The 18,539-nt window shown below is 40.3% G+C and overlaps 1 protein-coding gene across 7 annotated transcripts in view; it reads left to right on the top strand.

The window, feature by feature from the left end:
* The first annotated feature begins 341 nt into the window (after positions 1–341).
* The window catches only part of STAG2 (stromal antigen 2), a 129,357-nt gene continuing 111,159 nt past the window's right edge, over positions 342–18,539 (top strand). Inside the window, exons 1-2 of one of the 7 annotated variants that reach the window (XM_043895185.1) lie at positions 1,222–1,236; positions 1,532–1,662. The gene's annotated coding sequence lies outside the window, so the exon portion shown is untranslated. Of the gene's footprint in view, positions 659–1,099; positions 1,237–1,405; positions 1,663–18,539 lie in introns of those variants that run through there. The other 6 variants (XM_043895182.1, XM_043895188.1, XM_043895184.1 and 3 more) reach the window with 6 other exon arrangements.

Consider the following 18,539-nt stretch of genomic DNA (forward strand, 5'->3'; position numbering starts at 1 on the left):
TCGACCCCCCAATAAAGAAAGAGGAAACGCGGCGCGACCGGCTGCGCGGCGGAAGCGCTGCTCAACGAATGAGTAAGTCAGGCGCGGGCACGGCACCTTGTTTACCCCACTCGGCGGCGCGCCCCTACGGGCGCCTCGCTGAAAGGCGGCGTCGGAGACGCTGAACCCGGGAGGCAGTCGACCCCGATTGGCTGGTGATTGGGAGGAGGACGCTGGGTGGGAGGGCAGGGGGCCAGGCGTTGCAGTGGCCACTCTCTGCCGCTAGATGACGCTCCCTCCCAACGGGAGCCGGGCGCGGGTTCGCGGCCGACAGATGGCGCCTGCGCGTTCCATTCGCCTCCAAGTCGCCGAAGAGCGAACACCCCAAACAATCCCGAAGCGCCACCAAAAAAAAAAAAAAAAAAAAGAGAGAGAGAGAGAAAAAAAAAAAAAAAAAAAAAACCCGCCGGATCCGACCGCCACTTTCAAAACCCCCCACCGCTCTAGAACCGCGGGAGCTTCCGTCCCTGAGTAGAATTCAAGGGTGTAAAAGAAGAGGAAGGGAAAAATATCTTGTACCAGCCCAGGGGTGAAGAAGCCCCCGGCCTGAGAAAGCAGGAAGGAGGAGTGGGGGAGGCGAACAGTCTCGTTGCTGCCTCTGTGTACGCTGAGGGGGGAGGTAAGTTATAAAATGGCGGAGGCGAAGCTTCTAGAAGTTTGGAGGGGCACCCGGAGGGCGCGGGGCCCACCGTGAGGCGCGTGTGGTTGAAATAGGGCGCGAGAGAGGAGTTGGGAGGGAAAGACACTGGGCACTCTTGCCGTTTAATTTCTTCTCTTATTCCTTCACCCCCAGCGGGGTCCGCTGTGGAGCGGGCGGCCAAGTGAAGCCGGGGAGAAGCCTCCTCGTCCCCGCGTAACCCCCGGCCCTTCTTTCTCCCCTCTTTCCCCAAGTCGCTCCCTCAACACTACCAAGGAACTTCCAACCCCCTCCCTCTCCTCCCTACCTCCTACTCCTAGAGTGGCTTTCTACCGCAGGACTCTTCTTTTCGACTACCCTCGCTGAAGGTTTTCTCTTCCTTCCCTCGCCCCGCTCTCCCTCGGGGCCTCTACGGAGACCCCCCCCCCCCGCCCCAATGGGTGGCCCAAAATGGAGAACGCGGAGCAGCGCAAGATGGAGGCTCTGGTTCTCGATGTAGCGTTAGATTTAGGTGCCTTTGCTCCGGCAGGCTCTTAAGCCGGGGAGAGCCCGAACTGGAGGTGGGGTGGGGTGCGAGCCGTAGTGGGGGGGAGGCAGGCCGGGCGGCCGCGGGCGGGATGGGGGAAGAGCGCGGCATCGCGGCGAGGGGAAGGAAGAGAGCAAAATGGTGGTGCTGGGAGCCTAGGGGGGAGGGGAGGCGAGGAGGCTCGCTTGTGTATATTTGGGCCTCGGACCGAGGGAGGCGAGGGAAAATCTACTCTGATCACACCCTTCCCTCGTGCCCCCTCCCTTCTCCCTTCCCCTCCTTCCTTTCCTCCCTCCCTCCCCTCCCTCCCTCTCTTCCTCCCTTCCTAGAGAGGGAACAACATTCATGTGACGGGCCCCTCTGCTTCTCCCCCGCCCCGTCATCTCCAGCGCGTGGTGGGGGAACTGCCGGGGAAAGCGATTGGCATCGATCTCTCCATCCTTTCCGAGGCCCGACTTCGGTCAGTTTTCTTCGGGCAACAATTTGCTAAAGAGGTTGGGGTCTGGCGGTGTTGGCCCCCGCGTGCAGACCTTGCCCCGAAGGGGGCCCTGCCTGCCTGGCATGGGAGGAGGGGGGAAGGGCGGGAGTGGAAGGCTGTTTGTTGGGGGGTTTTGGCGCCACTTTTGTTTTAGTTTTAGTGCTGCTTTTCGTTCCCACCCCCACCCGCACTGTCTTTCTCAAGGCACGAACTGAACTGATCCTTGCCCCAGGTAGGCAGCTTCTGCTTTTTCCCTCCACACTTTTATTCTTGCTTGGGGTTGACTTTCTTTTTTCTTCTCTCCCGTACCCGGCGATCAGTGGACGGCGATTTTAGGACGGAAAGGGTCGGATGGGCCATGGGAGAGAGAAGGTGTGGGAAACAGCATCAAGTAGTTCCGTAAAACTTTGAGCCCCGTTCCCATTTTCTTCTGGCCTACATTCGAAACGTATTGTTGATTTCTGCCCCCCTTTTTTCCCCCGTCGCGAGAATGTCTTGTTTTCCCTTTAGTTTTTTTTTTTATAAACCGCTGTACTTTCGACATTTAGTTTCCGCTCCTCCTCGGTGTATATGTCATTTTATTTTTAATCCTGAACTGTAATGGGCTTTATCGTGTGATTTTTCATGCTGCAGTGTCCAGCTTTAATTTTTAGTATTGCATTAGTAGTTTCATCTGGTTTGTGAGACTTTCTTCGCCGTGGCCTAGAAATGTTTTATATGTTGTTGCCTACCGCCCCCCGCTTCCCTCTCCCTCCTCCTTTCTCTTGGATGTAGTTTTTTAATTGAGGGTCATGGTATTTGATTAAATGGTTATTTACAGTTTACGTGCTGTATCTATTAAAAACTTTTGATCTGTAGGGTTAGATTTAAGTAAACGAAAAGCTCGTGTTGGTTTGAGATGGTGCCTTAAAATGCGCGGGCCGTCCCCCCCCCCCGCCCCCGTAAAGCCTCATCTTCCCCTCGCACGGGAGTGTAAATTCCATACCCCTTTTCTCCCACGGACCGCCGTATTTCACGGCAGCCACACCCTGTATTTGTCTCTGTGGATTGGACTCATTATCAGCTTAATTTAGTGACTCTTAAACCACCATGATGGGACTTGCTTAAGCACGAAGCTTCTTTTCCTGTTTAGTCCTAGTGGTTAGTGTCGAAAGAGGAATAATCGAGGTTTCTTGATGAAACCTGGTGCGGTCCAACCTCTGCCTTTTTTCTGTTGTCTTTTTTCCTACTCCGGGCTGTTGGCGGTGTCAGCACCGCTGCTGGGGGCGGGGGTGGAGGGGAGAAAGAGTCGGGTTACCGAAGTGCGTCATTCCTGGCTCTAGCAGGGCCTGCTCGGGAGCTGCTGGTGTTTGTTACTGTCCTCGCAGCACTTTCCTGCCAACCTTCTCTCTCTGCGTATTGGTTGGGAGCAAAAGCAGGAGGCGGTCTCCTAATTCTATCCGGAGCCTAGCGCGTTGCATTTAAGGGTATATGTGAACTTATTAAAAAAAAAAATCGGCCCTGTAAAGTGCATACATTTCTCTTTAATGAGATAGAATTTAGATAGTTTAGATTTGCTTTTATATATTTTCCAACGAAAGGTGGGGTTAATTTTGAGCATTTTAAATCTCTTACGTTAAAATGCCTGTTTTTTTTTTTTTCCCTACGCTGATATCAATCTATAATTAGGAATCCGAAGGGCCAGTTAAGGCATAACTGTTCAGCGGTTTTTCGAGTGATTGAATTGTAGTTTTATGACACATTATGTTAAATAGTGTGCTTTTTCTCGTTTTGAGCTAAGGTGCTACGTGAATGCAAGCTAATTGTTCATGTTTAAGTTCATTTTCATCACATATTCCTGTTTACCCTTTTAGATGTAATTTTAAATGTGTCCTTTGGATCTTCCTGACTTCATTAGATTCTTAAAGATGGTTATTTCCCTTTTTAAAAAAATCTGAATTTAAAGAAAATTTTCCAACCTAACTAACAAGGAGTTGTATGGGGTAGCTGTACAGTTAGTTACATTGCTAAATTCTGACTTCTTGCTAGTTTTTGATACTTTTATTATCTTTCGATTTTTCTCTGTACTTAGTACAGTGTCTTCCTCAATTATTTTCTGAAGATAATTGGGGGAGAGGTGGGAGGTAGAGATGAAACAAAAGTGGCCTTGAGTTGGTGGTTGTAGCTGGGTGATGAGTACGGGAGAGCTCATTGTACTCTTATTCTCCCTACTTTCTCGTGCACTTGAATGTTTCCATAATTAGAAAATTTTGAAGAAGAAATTCAAATTATCTTGCAATTTTGGTGTAATGACTTAAGTTTATATTTACATATTATTTGCATGAGAAACTTGGCCTTGTGTATAAGTAATTACACAATGTCTGACTTACAAACTCAAAAAATATTTAAATTGAACCAGTATAGAATAAACAAGATAAATGCTTACAAACTGATTGAACTTTAAAGATTTGTAACTTAGTCTGAATTTGGTCTACTTTTAGTTTCTTTTTTAATCCTTTGAAAATAGGAAAATTCCATGAGCAAATTTTGTAAATTCTGCTTGGTGTCTATTTCATTAAGTTGGAGTTCCAGTGAGTCAGTATGAAAGGGATTTACTATTAATAGGAGGGGCTTTGGCAGTTGGAATAAGTGACAGTGGAAGAGATTTGGGTGCCCTAGGGAGCATTCCTGGTAAGAAGATCGAGGTAGGAGTTGAATTCTGTTCCAGTATTTGGTGTTTAATGAATGGGTAGAGAAGAGGATTGAAAAATAAATGTACTTATTAGCTATTCTTTCCCACTGTGAAATAACTATAGCTATAGCATTTTAAGGTATCAGACTGGCAGTGGGGGTGGGGTGGGGTTTTAAAAAATTGATCTGAAAATGAATGTTTACATATAAAATGAGTTAAAGCTCCCCTCCCCCCACTTTTCCTGGTGGCTTATACGGTAAAGAATCTGCCTGCAATGCAAGACTTGGGTTCGATCTCTGAGTTGGGAAGATCCCCTCGAGAAGGGAATGGCTACCCACTCCAGTATTTTTTCCTGGAGTATTCCATGGACAGAGGAACCTGGCAGGCTACAGTCCGTGGGGTTGCAGAGAGGGACAGGACTGACACTTTCACTTTTCCCGCCACTTTTAGCCATTTGGTGCTATATATAGTTAAAAATTCATGTGTAAAATATTTTAATGTTTTATGTTAAGAACATCTGACCACTGCCCATCAACAGTAAAAATGCATTGACATTAAAACCCTCAGTCTCCTTAGTGTATTTGTAAATTGCTCCTACAAAGAATTTGTAAATTATTTGAAATTAAGCACCTTATTTTCTGCAATTTTGTGTTATTCAGTGGCAGGTTTTTTCACCCTATAAGATGTATTTTTGAATGTATGTCAAAGCTTTAAAGGGAACCCAAAATAACGGATATTTGATTTTTCTATTTGGTGATGTGTGTTCCCTAATCATATATTTAAGCAAAAATTACCCTAGGCTGGGGACAGACATTTCATAATTGTTAATATTAGTCTGTTTGTATATTTACATATTCATCATTTTAGCCTTAGAAAGATGTTGAGAGAAGACAGTATATATTTTGAACTCTAATTTGTATGCAAATAATTTAAATAGATGATGAGGATTGTGACTTGATTTATTTTATTGTGGTGAAGCAAGAGCTAAACTACTAAAGCAACAAATTATGAGTTTGGCAACTTTGAAATCTGTTTATAGTTTTTTTTTTTTTTTAAGTCCAAGCACTCAAGATTTTAATGAAATTAAATTATACGTGATTTTTTCATTGTTTTCTTTTTCAACCTTAATGAGAATCTGTGAATTAAAATGGGTGGGTTAGGGTGGGAGACAGGCTTAGACTTAAATTATCCTTTGGGAATATAGGGTTCAGTGTGAAAATATGCCTTGGACAGTTTAGTAATGCTTAATATTCTGCATGTTTAACTGATGCCATCCGCAGTCATGTGTGCGAAGGGAGTAAACAGTGAATAGCATATTTCTGCTTTGGGTTCTTTATAATAGATGGAGGTCTTCAGTTTTTGATGCTACAGTTTTGAGCTTAAAATTTACATTAGATGGACACAGTGATCTTTTACATATCACTGGGATAAGGTTCATATCTCTTTAATGTTGTGACCTTTTTGTGTCTCACATATTAAAAAACTGGTCTTGTGTTAGTACTTTGACATTACTGTTAGATTATTCAAAAACCTGAACACACCAGTTCATTGTGTAATGGAGCACTATCCTGTAACTATTTTGGGAGTTGGGGAGCATAGCAAAGACAAGGGATAGTCCAGGTTATCTACGGGTGTCAGTATATATTGAAACATTACCAATTATTAGAGAGTAAAGACGAAACTTTAAAGAATCAGATTATTTTAAAAGTTCTTTACATGTATTTTAGTTTTGTAATTTCTACATTTGGTACATATTTAGGACTTGTAATTTGTGGTTCAGTACTCTTCCTGTATAATAATTTTCTATATCTCTGGCTATCATGAGTGGTGGTTATCGCATGTTCTCTTTGGCAAAGATATGTGAGAAAGCAAAATTGTCAGCTTTTTTTTTTTTTTCCCCAGTCTCCTGAGTCACCTGCTTTGTATTTAATTTAACCAGATTTTATGTTTTGTCAGTATGAGAGGTGTTGCTTGGTGGAGTCTTAATTTTTATGTGTGTTAGTCACTCAGTCGTGTCCGACTCTTTGTGACCCCATGGACTGTAGCCCATTAGGCGCCTCTGTTCATGGAATTCTTCAGGGAAGAATACTGGAGTGGGTGGCCATTTCCTTTTCCAGGGGATCTTCCCGACCCAGGGATTGAACACCGCTCTCCCGCATTGCAGGCAGATTCTTTACCTACTGAGCCACTAGGGAAGCCCTTTTTGTGTGTGTACATTTTAAAAAACTACATCTCTTTACCAACTATGGTAATCTGCTACCTGAACTGTATTTTTAATGTATGCTTGCTATAGTTCTATCTTTGGTAATAACCAGAGGAAAACAAGTCTTTACCTATGGTTAGTCTAGTCTGGATATTATTGAAATTGGTTTAAGCCCCACCCTCTCCCCTTAAGCCCCACTCTCTCCCTGAAACGAGGGGATGGTGAATAATGTTGATGGTCTGATCTTTTTTGTAATTTTAATTGGAAAATACAGGACTAGGCTTGATGAGACAAACTAGAGAGATTTCTATAAATTCTGGATAATCTAATGTACAACTCCAAGAATATAAATATATATATATATACTACATATTCCTAAAATACTGTTGAACATTGTTGGAAGAGAAAAAAGGAAGTCCTGTTTACACTTTTGCATGGATAACCTGGGATTTGTTGTAATGGGATTTGACCTATAACTTGTTGAGTCCTGAGCTCTTCTAAGAAACTCTTCATTTAGTTGCTACTTGAATGACTTAAATGCCAATAATTGTACTATGTGTTTTAACATGTATTGTTTAAAACTTCTCAGCTACCTTGCAAGATAGATGGTTGTCATTTTACAGATGGAGAAATTGAGGCTCTGGGAGAATAAATGACTTGTCACAAAATAATAATTGACAATCTGAATTCATACCCAAAGTAGTCTGGCCTCAAAACCTTTGTACTTTTTTGTTAAGCTCAATAGTTTCTCTTAACTTGGTTAGGTCTTGGGATATCTATCACCAGAAAGCATGTATCTTTTCAGTGTTATGAAATGAGTTTTTTAAATGTATCATACAGGGTAAATGCAGGTTTTTTTAATACAGGATTTGATGAGTTGCTGCCTGATGAAGGGTCTACATTGTGTTTTATACTGAAAGGTTAAATAGTTAAATAAATCTGAGCTTTAGATTTGAGTATGCTCATTATGCGGAGGTTTGTGGGATAATTTTTTTTTATTATTATTTTAGATGAGATGTGTTGAATTGTATTCTTGATGGGGGGTGTGTCATACTATGTATACAGAATAGTTTCACTAATATTTTTTTCTTCTCTCATTTAGTCTCCATATAGAATGGAAGCTAAATGTGTCTGAGAATAGTTCCCCAGTCATTCAGCATGTTTATCATGTGCTTTAAAATGAGAATTTAGGTGACTCTCATAATTTACTGCTCTGCTTGGTTATGTAGGGGAAAGTTGTTGTTATTTAATGTTATCTTAAAATATTTTCTTCTAAGTATTAATACCTTCTCTGTTTCTACTTTTTTTTGTTTCTACTTTTTATTCTAGTTTATCTTTCCACTTAATTAAAATTTCTTGTTCTTATTTTTTTAATCAGGTAATAGTTAATATTGCTGCCCTGAGTTACTTCGTTCAGTAGTGATCAGAATCTTGGTCTCAGTTTTCTTTGCTTTTCCTCTTTCTCCTTCCTGCTTTTCATAAGCTATAACTGGAACTTTTCTAATCTGAAGGAATGCTAGATATTGTATGTCTGGCCTAAGGTAAATTAGTGGAGATGTGGTAAAACTGAATATATGAGTGCTTTTCACAGCCATAAGTCAGATTTGTATATTTTATGTTAATTATTTTCTTAATGATTGTAGGAAGTATTTTTCCAGGTGATAGTTTTCTACCCAGACTCAATATTGAGTCTTTTCATCCATATTTTCCCCTTTGTAGTCCCAAGGACCACTGGTGTTCTACCACAGAATTATGCCCCAAGGTGTCCATTGTGTATAATGAAGTAGTTTCTCCCCTTGCATCCAGAAAGATGCTAGCTCTGTACTATTCTTGGGAGAATTCAGGAAATTGTCACTCAAATCATTTTCTGAGTTCTGTGGTTAATAACATGAGGAATCCTGATTGAGAAAGGCTCCTAGAATATTAAGGGACTTGGTTTAGTGCTAAACAAGGTTTTACTTTTCATGGTTACTTTCCTGTCAGTAACCCTAATATAGCCTCTACAAAATAAAATATGATAAAGTATATTTGATAAAATATGAATGCAGTTGATACTGTTGCCATCTTTGGGATAAATTGGTTAGTGTTGATTTTAGGCAGTTAGTGCTACTTGGTTTTAAAGAATTGAATATTGAATGTGGGAAGTTAAATGCATAGTTTTCACTTGTAAAAAGGAATATTGGAGGAGCTCTGTTCATTATATTATTCAAAATCTTTTGTAAGAAGTCTTTGACAGTGACTAACATTAACAGTAGCTAACACTAACTGTACTCTTACTATGTGCCACACACTGTTCCAAGTACTTTATGTGTATTAGCTCATTTAGTCTTCTAATCCTCTGAGGTACGATGACCATATGATTTATTGTTCAAACCAGCATACTGTTGAGAGTGAAGAGTGAAAGGGGCAATAAATGGACGGCATGCTAGGATAATTGTATAAAGTAGGACTGTCCCAGAGTAACTAGGATGTATGATGACCCTGATTATCACCCCTGCCCTCCCCACCCCCCCCTTCAGAAGAGGAAACCAAAAAGGTAGGAGGCCAAATAACTTGCCCAGTTATTGAGTGGTCGGAAGAGATTCGAAACCTCTCGGAGATTTCTTTGGGCAGGAATGTGAATGTGGGCATTTAAACTGCCTTATTTTAGAGTTTATTTTTTACTCTTTTGGAGGAGTTTTTATCAGTATGGGGTCCACAGTAAAAGACAGGATATAGTGTTTTTAAAACCCAGTAGAATTTCCAGTTGGCTCTTTTCAAATGACAGTGCAGACGACTGTGTTAATGTTGAAGAGCAACTTCTCTGAGTGAGGTCCTCCTAAATAAAAGCAGAAAACTCGAAGACAACTACTTTTACTGTTTACATCTGTTTGTTTTTCTTACGTTGTTTAGACTCCATTTACCGGTTTCTTAGGAGGAAATGTGAATTGTATGATATTTCACAGGGGTTCTTAGATGGAAAATTTCTTAGAAGATAGCTGAAGGAGATACAGTTTTGTGACTAAGGAGAAGTAGTATTAGAAAAGAAAGAAAAGGGTCTAGTTTAGAGACTTGTTTGAGGTTCAACTGATTCTGTACCATATTTTGAAAATTAAGTCTTGTAGATTAATGTGTCACTTCATAAAATTAATACTTCTCTTTTATTTTTGATAACTTTTGCAGTTGCTTTGTATTCCCAGTCTGTTTATGTTTGTGGTACATCCCCTCCAAAAAAGAATACTATAGGTGAATTCAAACCTTTGGAGAAATGATTTCAGCATAATGGCAGATTTTACTATTTTGTAAACTAAGGTTTCTTTTCCCTCTTTTTCTTCTTCTAGTGAGAGTGAGTAGTAGACAGCTGATCTTAAGAGGACTTTGCATTTTATTTTCATACTTAGCTGTTATTTTAATATTTCATTGAGGAATTTGTTTTTTTTCCCCTTAGCTAGTTCACTTTTGAAAGTTTTGTTGGTGTCACTATATAAACAACTGAGAGGTTATTAAGTAGGTCTATTCAGTTTTTGCTTCCCTGGTGGCTCAGAAGGTAAAGTGTCTGCCTGCAGTGTGGGAGACCCCGGTTTGATCCCTGGGTTGGGAAGATCCCCTGGAGAAGGAAATGGCAACCCACTCCAGTAGCCTTGCCTGGAAAATCCCATGGACAGAGGAGCCTGGTAAGCTACAGTCCATGGGGTCGCAAAGGGTCGGACACGACTGAGCGACTTCACTTTCATTCAGTTTTTTAGGGCTTCCCAGGTGGCACAGTGGTAAAGAATCTGCCTGCCAATGCAGGAAGAAAGGAAGACTCAGATTCAATCCCTGGATCGGGAAGATCCCCTAGAGAAGGGAATGGCAACCCACTCCAGTATTCTTGCCTGGAGAATCCCATGGACAGAGGAGTCTGGCGGGCTGCAGTCCATGGGGTCGCAAAGAGTCAGACACAAGTGAAGCAACTGAGCATGCACGGATTCAGTTTTCAAAGTCATTTGTTTAGTTCACTAAAAGCCATCATGAAGTTGGAAGGAGGGGGACTGCACTTCTGACAAGGGGAAGGAATTCGTGGACCTCATAGTGACTGGTAGACAAAAGGTTATTTTGTGGATGTGATTTATTACATAAAATTAATACAGATGGTGTTTTAAAAAAGTTATTATGGGGTTTTATAATCTGGGGCCACGGATAAGGTAGAGGTATAAGACCCCTGTGAAATTAATGTACAAAATGTATGTGAAGTGAAAGTCACTCAGTTGTGTGCATCTCTTTGCAACCCCATGGACCCCAGTCCGTGGAATTCTCCAGGCCAGAATACTGGAGTGGGTAGCCTTTCCCTTCTCCAGGGGATCTTCCAACCCAAGGATCGAACCCAGGTCTCCTGCATTGCAGGCAGATTCTTTACTAGCTGAGCCACCAGGGAAGCCCAACAAAATGTATAGCTATGCATTTATTCAAGTTCTCAGGAGTTCGTTTGTTGTATCAACTGGTAGATAAAGTGCCTTCAGGGATGGGATATACAGTTGTAAACTACAAAGTCTGCTCTCAGCATTGTCATTTGGGTTTTATCACCCCAAAATGCTCAAAAATAACCCTTTTTGAAAACATTGTGTACTGGAATTACTATATATTAAGGAATACTATGTTAAAACCGGTAGCTATCAATGCAGTTTTGATAGTGTCCTTAATTTAAGATTAGTGACAAGTATTTAAAAATAAGGACTACTCTGAAAAGCTTTGGGGGAAAATAACAATTGAAGACTGTTGTTAGAGCACTGGAATGCTTCAGTCTTTAGTGGTTGTTAATAAACTAAGTTAAAAGAGTCCATGATCATCTCCTATAACCAGTCACTGTTATCTAAAGGTTGAGACCTTCTGATTGATAGTGTGCTTCTGTGTAAAAAAAAAGAGGCAATCAGCAATCACTCTGTTATATGGGACTCTTGTGTGTCTTTATTTCAAGTTCTAAATGCTTGTTTTTTAATAGGAATTTAAATTTATCTATGCTTGTTTTGCATTTTGACTTTGGATTCTTTGTTGGAGTGTTAGCTTGAAATGTCTTCGTCACAGTATATGATGCTCATTAAATTCATTCTCTACATATATATGATGATGCAGGTTTGGTATATTTAAGGTAGAATTTCCATTTCAGGATTCTGATGTATGATACACTCTTCTTGGATTTCTAACCTTTTTGTCTTCAAAAGGAAGAATTTTCCCACTCTCCACCAAGGTATCTCTCGCCTGGTACCTAATTTGCAAACGGTACGATGATTAGAATGTTACTACAAAGAACACAGTTAATATCCTCTTACTGAAAAAGGCCTTTTTTTGTGGCTTACAGAAGTAGTATTAAAGATAGTTAGGAATATGAACCTTGGAGAATTTCCCTTCTATGTTAAAGAAGTAGAGAAAATGTAGGAAATATTAGCAAAGCCATAATATTTTTCCTTTGGGATATGTCCCTCCCTGTTTCCACCACTCATTCAGGCCAAAAGACATTCCTTAGACTTTATTCCTGGCAGGAGAATTGAGGAAGTGGTGGTAGCTATGGCTGGCAGGGAAGCAGAAACTTGAAGGTATGTTTTTCAAAAGCAAATTTTCAATGACAAATGGATTTTTCCAGCTTGAGTATATGTACTTTCTGGAGTTTTGATTACATGTGTCAGTGGATAAAGTGCTACTATTCATTGAGGAATATTCAGTAGTTGCATTCATATTTGGATGTTCTAAATATACTTAAATTTCATAGGGGTTATGTGGACAATACAGGATTGTATTAGAAAAGATCGTTTAGTAGGGAAATAGTTCGTAAATCTTCGAAGTTAGACAGGAACAGTTATCCAGGTTGCTGCAGAAAAGGAGCAAACGTCACATGAGAGATGATTATTGTATGTATAAATACGTAGTGCTTATATGTACAATATTGGTGAATATCCAGATTTATTTCCTTTTATTTAGCTTTGCTGGGTCTTCATTGTGGCATGCGAGATCTTTTTAGTTGTGGCATGTGAACTTTAGGTTGCAGCATATGGGATCTAGTTCCTTGACCAGAGATTGAACCTGGGCCCTCTGCATTGGAAGTGCACAGACTTAGCCATTGGACCACCAGGGATGTCCCTCAGTTTCTTTCTTATAAGTAGTTTACCTTTTTCAGACAAGGAATTATGTTTTTATGTGATTTTGAATTGTCCCATTGTGTAATATGTATACAGATTCTCAGATGGTAATTAAAACCTTGGGTTTTCTAGAAATGTAAACTTGCATTGAAATCACATTATTAATACCTCATTTTAAAAAGTTCTCATGTTGAGAAAAAAAGTTCTCATGTTGAAAGAGTAGTAGTCAGTCTTCTCTAGTTGGCTTTGCATTAATGATAAACTTTATATGTCTGCAGGATATTATTTATAGAATCTATTACATGGCAAGGCTCCCTAACATTTAATCATTTTTATTTCTTAAAAAGACATGTGTGAGGTAGTTGGTGGTATTTTCATTTATTGAGGTTCAAAATGGTTAAGTGACCTGCCCAAGTTCACTCCGTTCGTTCGTGAGTGGCAGTGCCTGCTTTTGAATCCAGTTTTGCCTGTTTCTAGCACACTTCTTTACATGGTGATACACTGCCTCCCAGTGGGATGATTTATGGACTTGTGTAGTGATAACTTTTGGGGGGGAGATGAGGGAGGGGGCAGGAATCTTAAATTGATGAGACTGAGGAAGTTAAACTTGAAGTAGTCAGAAAATGTTCGGAAATTAGGTAGGAGAAGCCTTATTTTCTACCAACAGCTGATAGGGAATAAATTACTTTCAATCTGAAGTTACATGTGATGTGTTTCATGTTTTATAATAAGCATCAAATAACACCTGAAAGAGTGTTGAGTGGGGGAGGATGATAAATTTTGTTATATTTAATTTGTTGTAATTCTCAGTAAAATGACATCTGATTAAGAAATTAAACTTCTTGTAAAATAAACTATGAAACAAAATGTTATCCAAAGCATCATTGGCATATGCCTCACTGGTAGTGTTCCTACTAAAGGACAGTGGTAAATTGGTCTAAATCCAAGTAACATCATGATGCTACTTTTGTGATCTTCTGTCTTTTTCTTCTGTTTTTCATTTTTCTCCAGTACTTCGTTTTTGTTATTTTTCTATCTCCAATATCTTTATAGTTTCTAAAATCCTCCATTGAAAGTAAAACTGTTTTGATGATTTCTTTTTTACTTTTTTTTTCTATTTACTTTCATGCTACTACTGCTAATACAATGTAACTCTATATGCTAGGCACTGAAATAAAAGTGATTTAAAAAATAGACCCATTTTATTCTTCCAACAACTCTATGAGGTAGGTACTATTACTGTATCCTGTTGACAGGTGAGAAAACAGAGGTGCAGAACAAAAAGGTAAAATTGCCCAAGGACACATACGTAGGAAAGTGGTGGAGACTTGATGTGACACCCAGGCGAACTGGTTAGAGTCCCATGTTCTAGCTCTACAGTACCATACTGCTGACTCTTGACAGTAATGTGAATGGTTTCCTCATCTTGGCAGTGTATTTATTTTAAGCCCTCTCTTTAATTGTGAAGTATGTTTGTTCATCCTAATAGGAATTTTAGAGGTCAACAGAGGATTGGACAAATCTCTGATCTTCAGGTTTCCTGGCTATAAAATGAGTAATCCTCTCTGCCATATTCTGTTATGGGGATTAGATAACAATACTTTTCTGAGTGTTTTCTGTATGCCAGACAATAGGCTAAGGGTTTTGCTGCCATGATAGGCCCCCAGATAATTGTAATGTTTTCAGTTACTGAGTACATTCTATATGTCAGATACTTGATGTAGTATATGACTTTTACATTTTAATCTTGTATAGGGGATATTGTACTCATTTTACAGAAAACTGAGGCCTAAAGAAATTGAATAATTTCCCCAGCTATACCTTATGGCCTTTGTATTTGCTTGCTGGTTCCTGTCTTGTGTGGTTGCTCATTTCTTCAGGACATTTTGCTCAAGTAATTAGTCTTTCAGTGAAATATTCCTTGGCTGTAGCGTGTAAAGTATCTTTTGCCCCCAACACGCCCTTTGTCCTTACTCTGTTGTATTTCTCTGCTGTATTACAGTTTCTCTGTTGTATTTCTTCGTTATCAAACATAGTTTTATGTGGGTTGTCTCTTTCTCCACCTTACCATGTAAACTAAGTGAAGGCAAAGATATTTGTCTTGTTCATTACCTTAACTCCAGCACCTGGAATAGTGCTTGGGACATAATAGGTTGTATAATATTTGTTGAGTGGATGCACTGTGTGGTATCCTGAGACTCACTAGACTTACTTGAAAGCTGACCCAGAATTAGACTGATTTAATCTTAATAGACAAGATAGACATTTCCTGGAACAGAGAAGTGATAAGGATTGTGCTTGGACCTGTTTCTGGGTGGGAATGGGAAGGCAGTTGTGTCTCATGTTGTAATTTTCAGAAGTCTGTTCTCATGAATTGCCTTGAATTCCTGGAGGAGTATATGCCCTCGGGTCAGCTTCTAGGTTCTCTGAAGCCTTTTTCTCTTTTAATAGAGGTCTACTTTCTAGCTTCTTCTGACTGTCTTAACTTTCAACCCCTCATTTTGCCTAACGATTTGTTCATTGACTACTTATAGTGTATTTGTGATGTGCACAATATGGAGCTAGATAAGTTGGCTTCATACAGGAGAATTCCTAGCTTTGCCACAATATGTACGTACATACGTGTGTGTAGGGTTAAAAAAGGAAAACAAAACTGCCATGTATTGAAACTTTAAATTATTGTTTTAGTTATAATTTCATAGCAAGTTAACATTATTTTGTAGTATCTTGGAATTCACACTTCTTTCCTTCTACTTCTTATAAAATTTATTGTAATAATTATGTACTTAGAACATGGTAGTGGTAATGCTGTGCTATGCTCTTGCATTTGAATGGTAGTTAATTTTTGAGAGAAACAAAATTGTATTTTTAGATACTTCCACCTTAAGCTGATATTAGTGCAACTGGAGGTCAGGAGATATGAGTAAGAGGTAGACCTTAGGGATCCCTATGCATAGTGTACATTGGTCTTTAGTGGGGAGAAGTTATAAATAAAGAGGAGCAGAAGGCCAAGAGTTAAAACCTTATTAATTGGGCAGGAGGACCACCCACATAGGAGAAAATCTAGGAAAATGTACCATAAAATCCATAAGCATCTCAAATTTGAAAAGAATCCAGATGGTGTGTTCTCCCATGTGGGAGATGCTTTAAAATTGTATACAATATAAAAACTGTTGTTTCAATTATGTAAAGTTGAAATTATCTTTAAACCTGATATTTGTAATTGTTCAGTCACTAAGTCATGTTCAACTCTTTGCGACCCCATGGACTTCAGCATACTAGGCTTCCCTGTCCTTCACTATCTGCTGGAGTTTGCTCACACTTATGTCCACTGAGTTGATGATGGCCTCTGTTGCCCCCTTATGTCCTCTGTCGCCTCCTTCTGCTCCTGCCCTCAATCTTTCCCAGCACCAGTTCAGTTCAGTTGCTCAGTTGTTTCTGACTCTTTGCGACCCCATGAACCACAGCATGCCAGGCCTCCCTGTCCATCACCAACTCGCGGAGTCCACCCAAACCCTTGTCCATTGAGTCAGTGATGCCATCCAACCATCTTATCCTCTGTCGTCCCCTTCTCCTCCTGCCCTCAATCTTTTCCAGCATCAGGGTCTTTTCAAATGAGTCAGCTCCTTGCATCAGGTGGCCAAAGGATTGGAGTTTCAGCTTCAACATCAGTCCCTCCAATGAACACCCAGGACTGATCTTTAGGATGGACTGGTTGGATCTCCTTGCAGTCCGAGGGACTCTCAAGAGTCTTCTCCAACACCACAGTTCAAAAGCATCAATTCTTTGGTGCTCAGCTTTCTTTATAGTCCAACTCTCACATCCATATGTGACCACTGGAAAAACCATAGCCTTGACTAGATTGACCTTTGTTAGCAAAGTAATGTTTCTGTTTTTTAATATGCTGTCTAGGTTGGTCATAACTTTCCTTCCAAGGAGTAAGCATCTTTTAATTTCATGGCTGCAATAACCATCTGCAATGATGTTGGAGCCCAAAAAATAGTCAGCCACTGTTTCCACTGTTTCCGCATCTATTTGCCATGAAGTGATGGGACTGGATGCCATGATCTTAGTTTTCTAAATGTTTAGCTTTAAGCCAACTTTTTCACTCTCCTCTTTCACTTTATTTATTAATTTATTTTTTTCCTCTTTCACTTTAATCAAGAGGCTCTTTAGTTCTTCTTCACTTTCTGCCAGAAGGGTGGTATCATCTGCATATCTGAGGTTATTGATATTTCTCCCGGCAATCTTGATTCCAGCTTGTGCTTCCTCCAGCCCAGCGTTTCTCATGATGTACTCTGCATGTAAGTTAAATAAGCAGGGTGACAATATACAGCCTTGACGTACTCCTTTTCCTATTTGGAACCAGTCTGTTGTTTCATGTCCAGTTCTAACTGTTGCTTCCTGACCTGCATACAGGTTTCTCAAGAGGCAGGTCAGGTGGTCTGGTATTCCCATCTCTTTCAGAATTTTCCACAGTTTATTGTGATCCACACAGTCAAAGGCTTTGGCATAGTCAATAAAGCAGAAGTAGATGTTTTCCTGGAGCTCTTGCTTTTTTGATGATCCAGCGGATGTTGGCCATTTGATCTCTGGTTCCTCTGCCTTTTCTAAAGCCAGCTTGAACATCTGGAAGTTCACGGTTCACATATTGCTGAAGCCTGGCTTGGAGAATTTTGAGCATTACTTTACTAGTGTGTGAGACGAGTGTAATTGTGCATGATATTTTGAGCATTCTTTGGCATTGCCTTTCTTTGGGATTGGAATGAAAACTGACCTTTTCCAGTCCTGTGGCCACTGCTGAGTTTTCCAAATTAGCTGACATATTGAGTGCAGCACTTTCACAGCATCATCTTTCAGGATTTGAAATAGCTCAGCTGGAATTCCATCACCTCCACTAGCATTGTTCATAGTGATGCCTTCTAAGGCCCACTTGACTTCACATTCCAGGATGTCTGTCTCTAGGTGAGTGATCACACCATCGCGATTATCTGGGTTGTGAAGATCTTTTTTGTACAGTTCTGTGTATTCTTGCCACCTCTTCTTAATATCTTCTGCTTCTGTTAGGTCTGTACCATTTCTGTCCTTTATTGAGCCCATCTTTGCATGAAAGGTTCCCTTGTTATCCCTGATTTTCTTGAAGGGATCTCTAGTCTTTCCTGTTGTGTTTTTTCCCTCTATTTCTTTGCATTGATCACTGAGAAAGGCTTTCTTATCTCTCCGTGCTATTCTTTGAAACTGCATTCAAATGGGTATATCTTTCCTTTTCTCCTTTGCTTTTCCGCTTCCTGTGTTTTCACAGCTATTTGCAAGGCCTCCTGAGACAGCCATTTCACTTTTTTGCATTTCTTTTTCTTGGGGATGGTCTTGATCCCTGTCTCCTGTACAGTGTCACGAACCTCCATCCATAGTTCATCTGGCACAATGTCTATCAGATCTAGTCCCTTAAATCTATTTCTCACTTCTACTGTATAGTCATAAGGGATTTGATTTAGGTCATACCTGAATGGTCTAGTGGTTTTCCCCACTTCCTTCAATTCAAGTCTGAATTTGGCAATAAGGAGTTCATGATCTGAGCCACAGGCAGCCCCCTGTCTTGTTTTTACTGACTGTATAGAGCTTCTCCATCTTTGGCTGCAAAGAATATAATCAGTCTGATTTCGGTGTTGACCATCTGGTGATGTCCATTTGTAGAGTCTTCTCATGTGTTGTTGAAAGAGGGTGTTTGCTATGACCAGCCCATTCTCTTGGCAGAACTCTATTAGCCTTTGCCCTGCTTCATTCTGTACTCCAAGGCCAAATTTGCCTGTTACTCCAGGTGTTTCTTGACTTCCTACTTTTGCATTCCAGTCCCCTATAATGAAAAGGACATCTTTTTTTGGGTATTAGTTCTAGA

This window comes from Cervus elaphus, chromosome X, assembly GCF_910594005.1.
Source record: "Cervus elaphus chromosome X, mCerEla1.1, whole genome shotgun sequence".
NCBI lineage: Eukaryota > Metazoa > Chordata > Mammalia > Artiodactyla > Cervidae > Cervus > Cervus elaphus.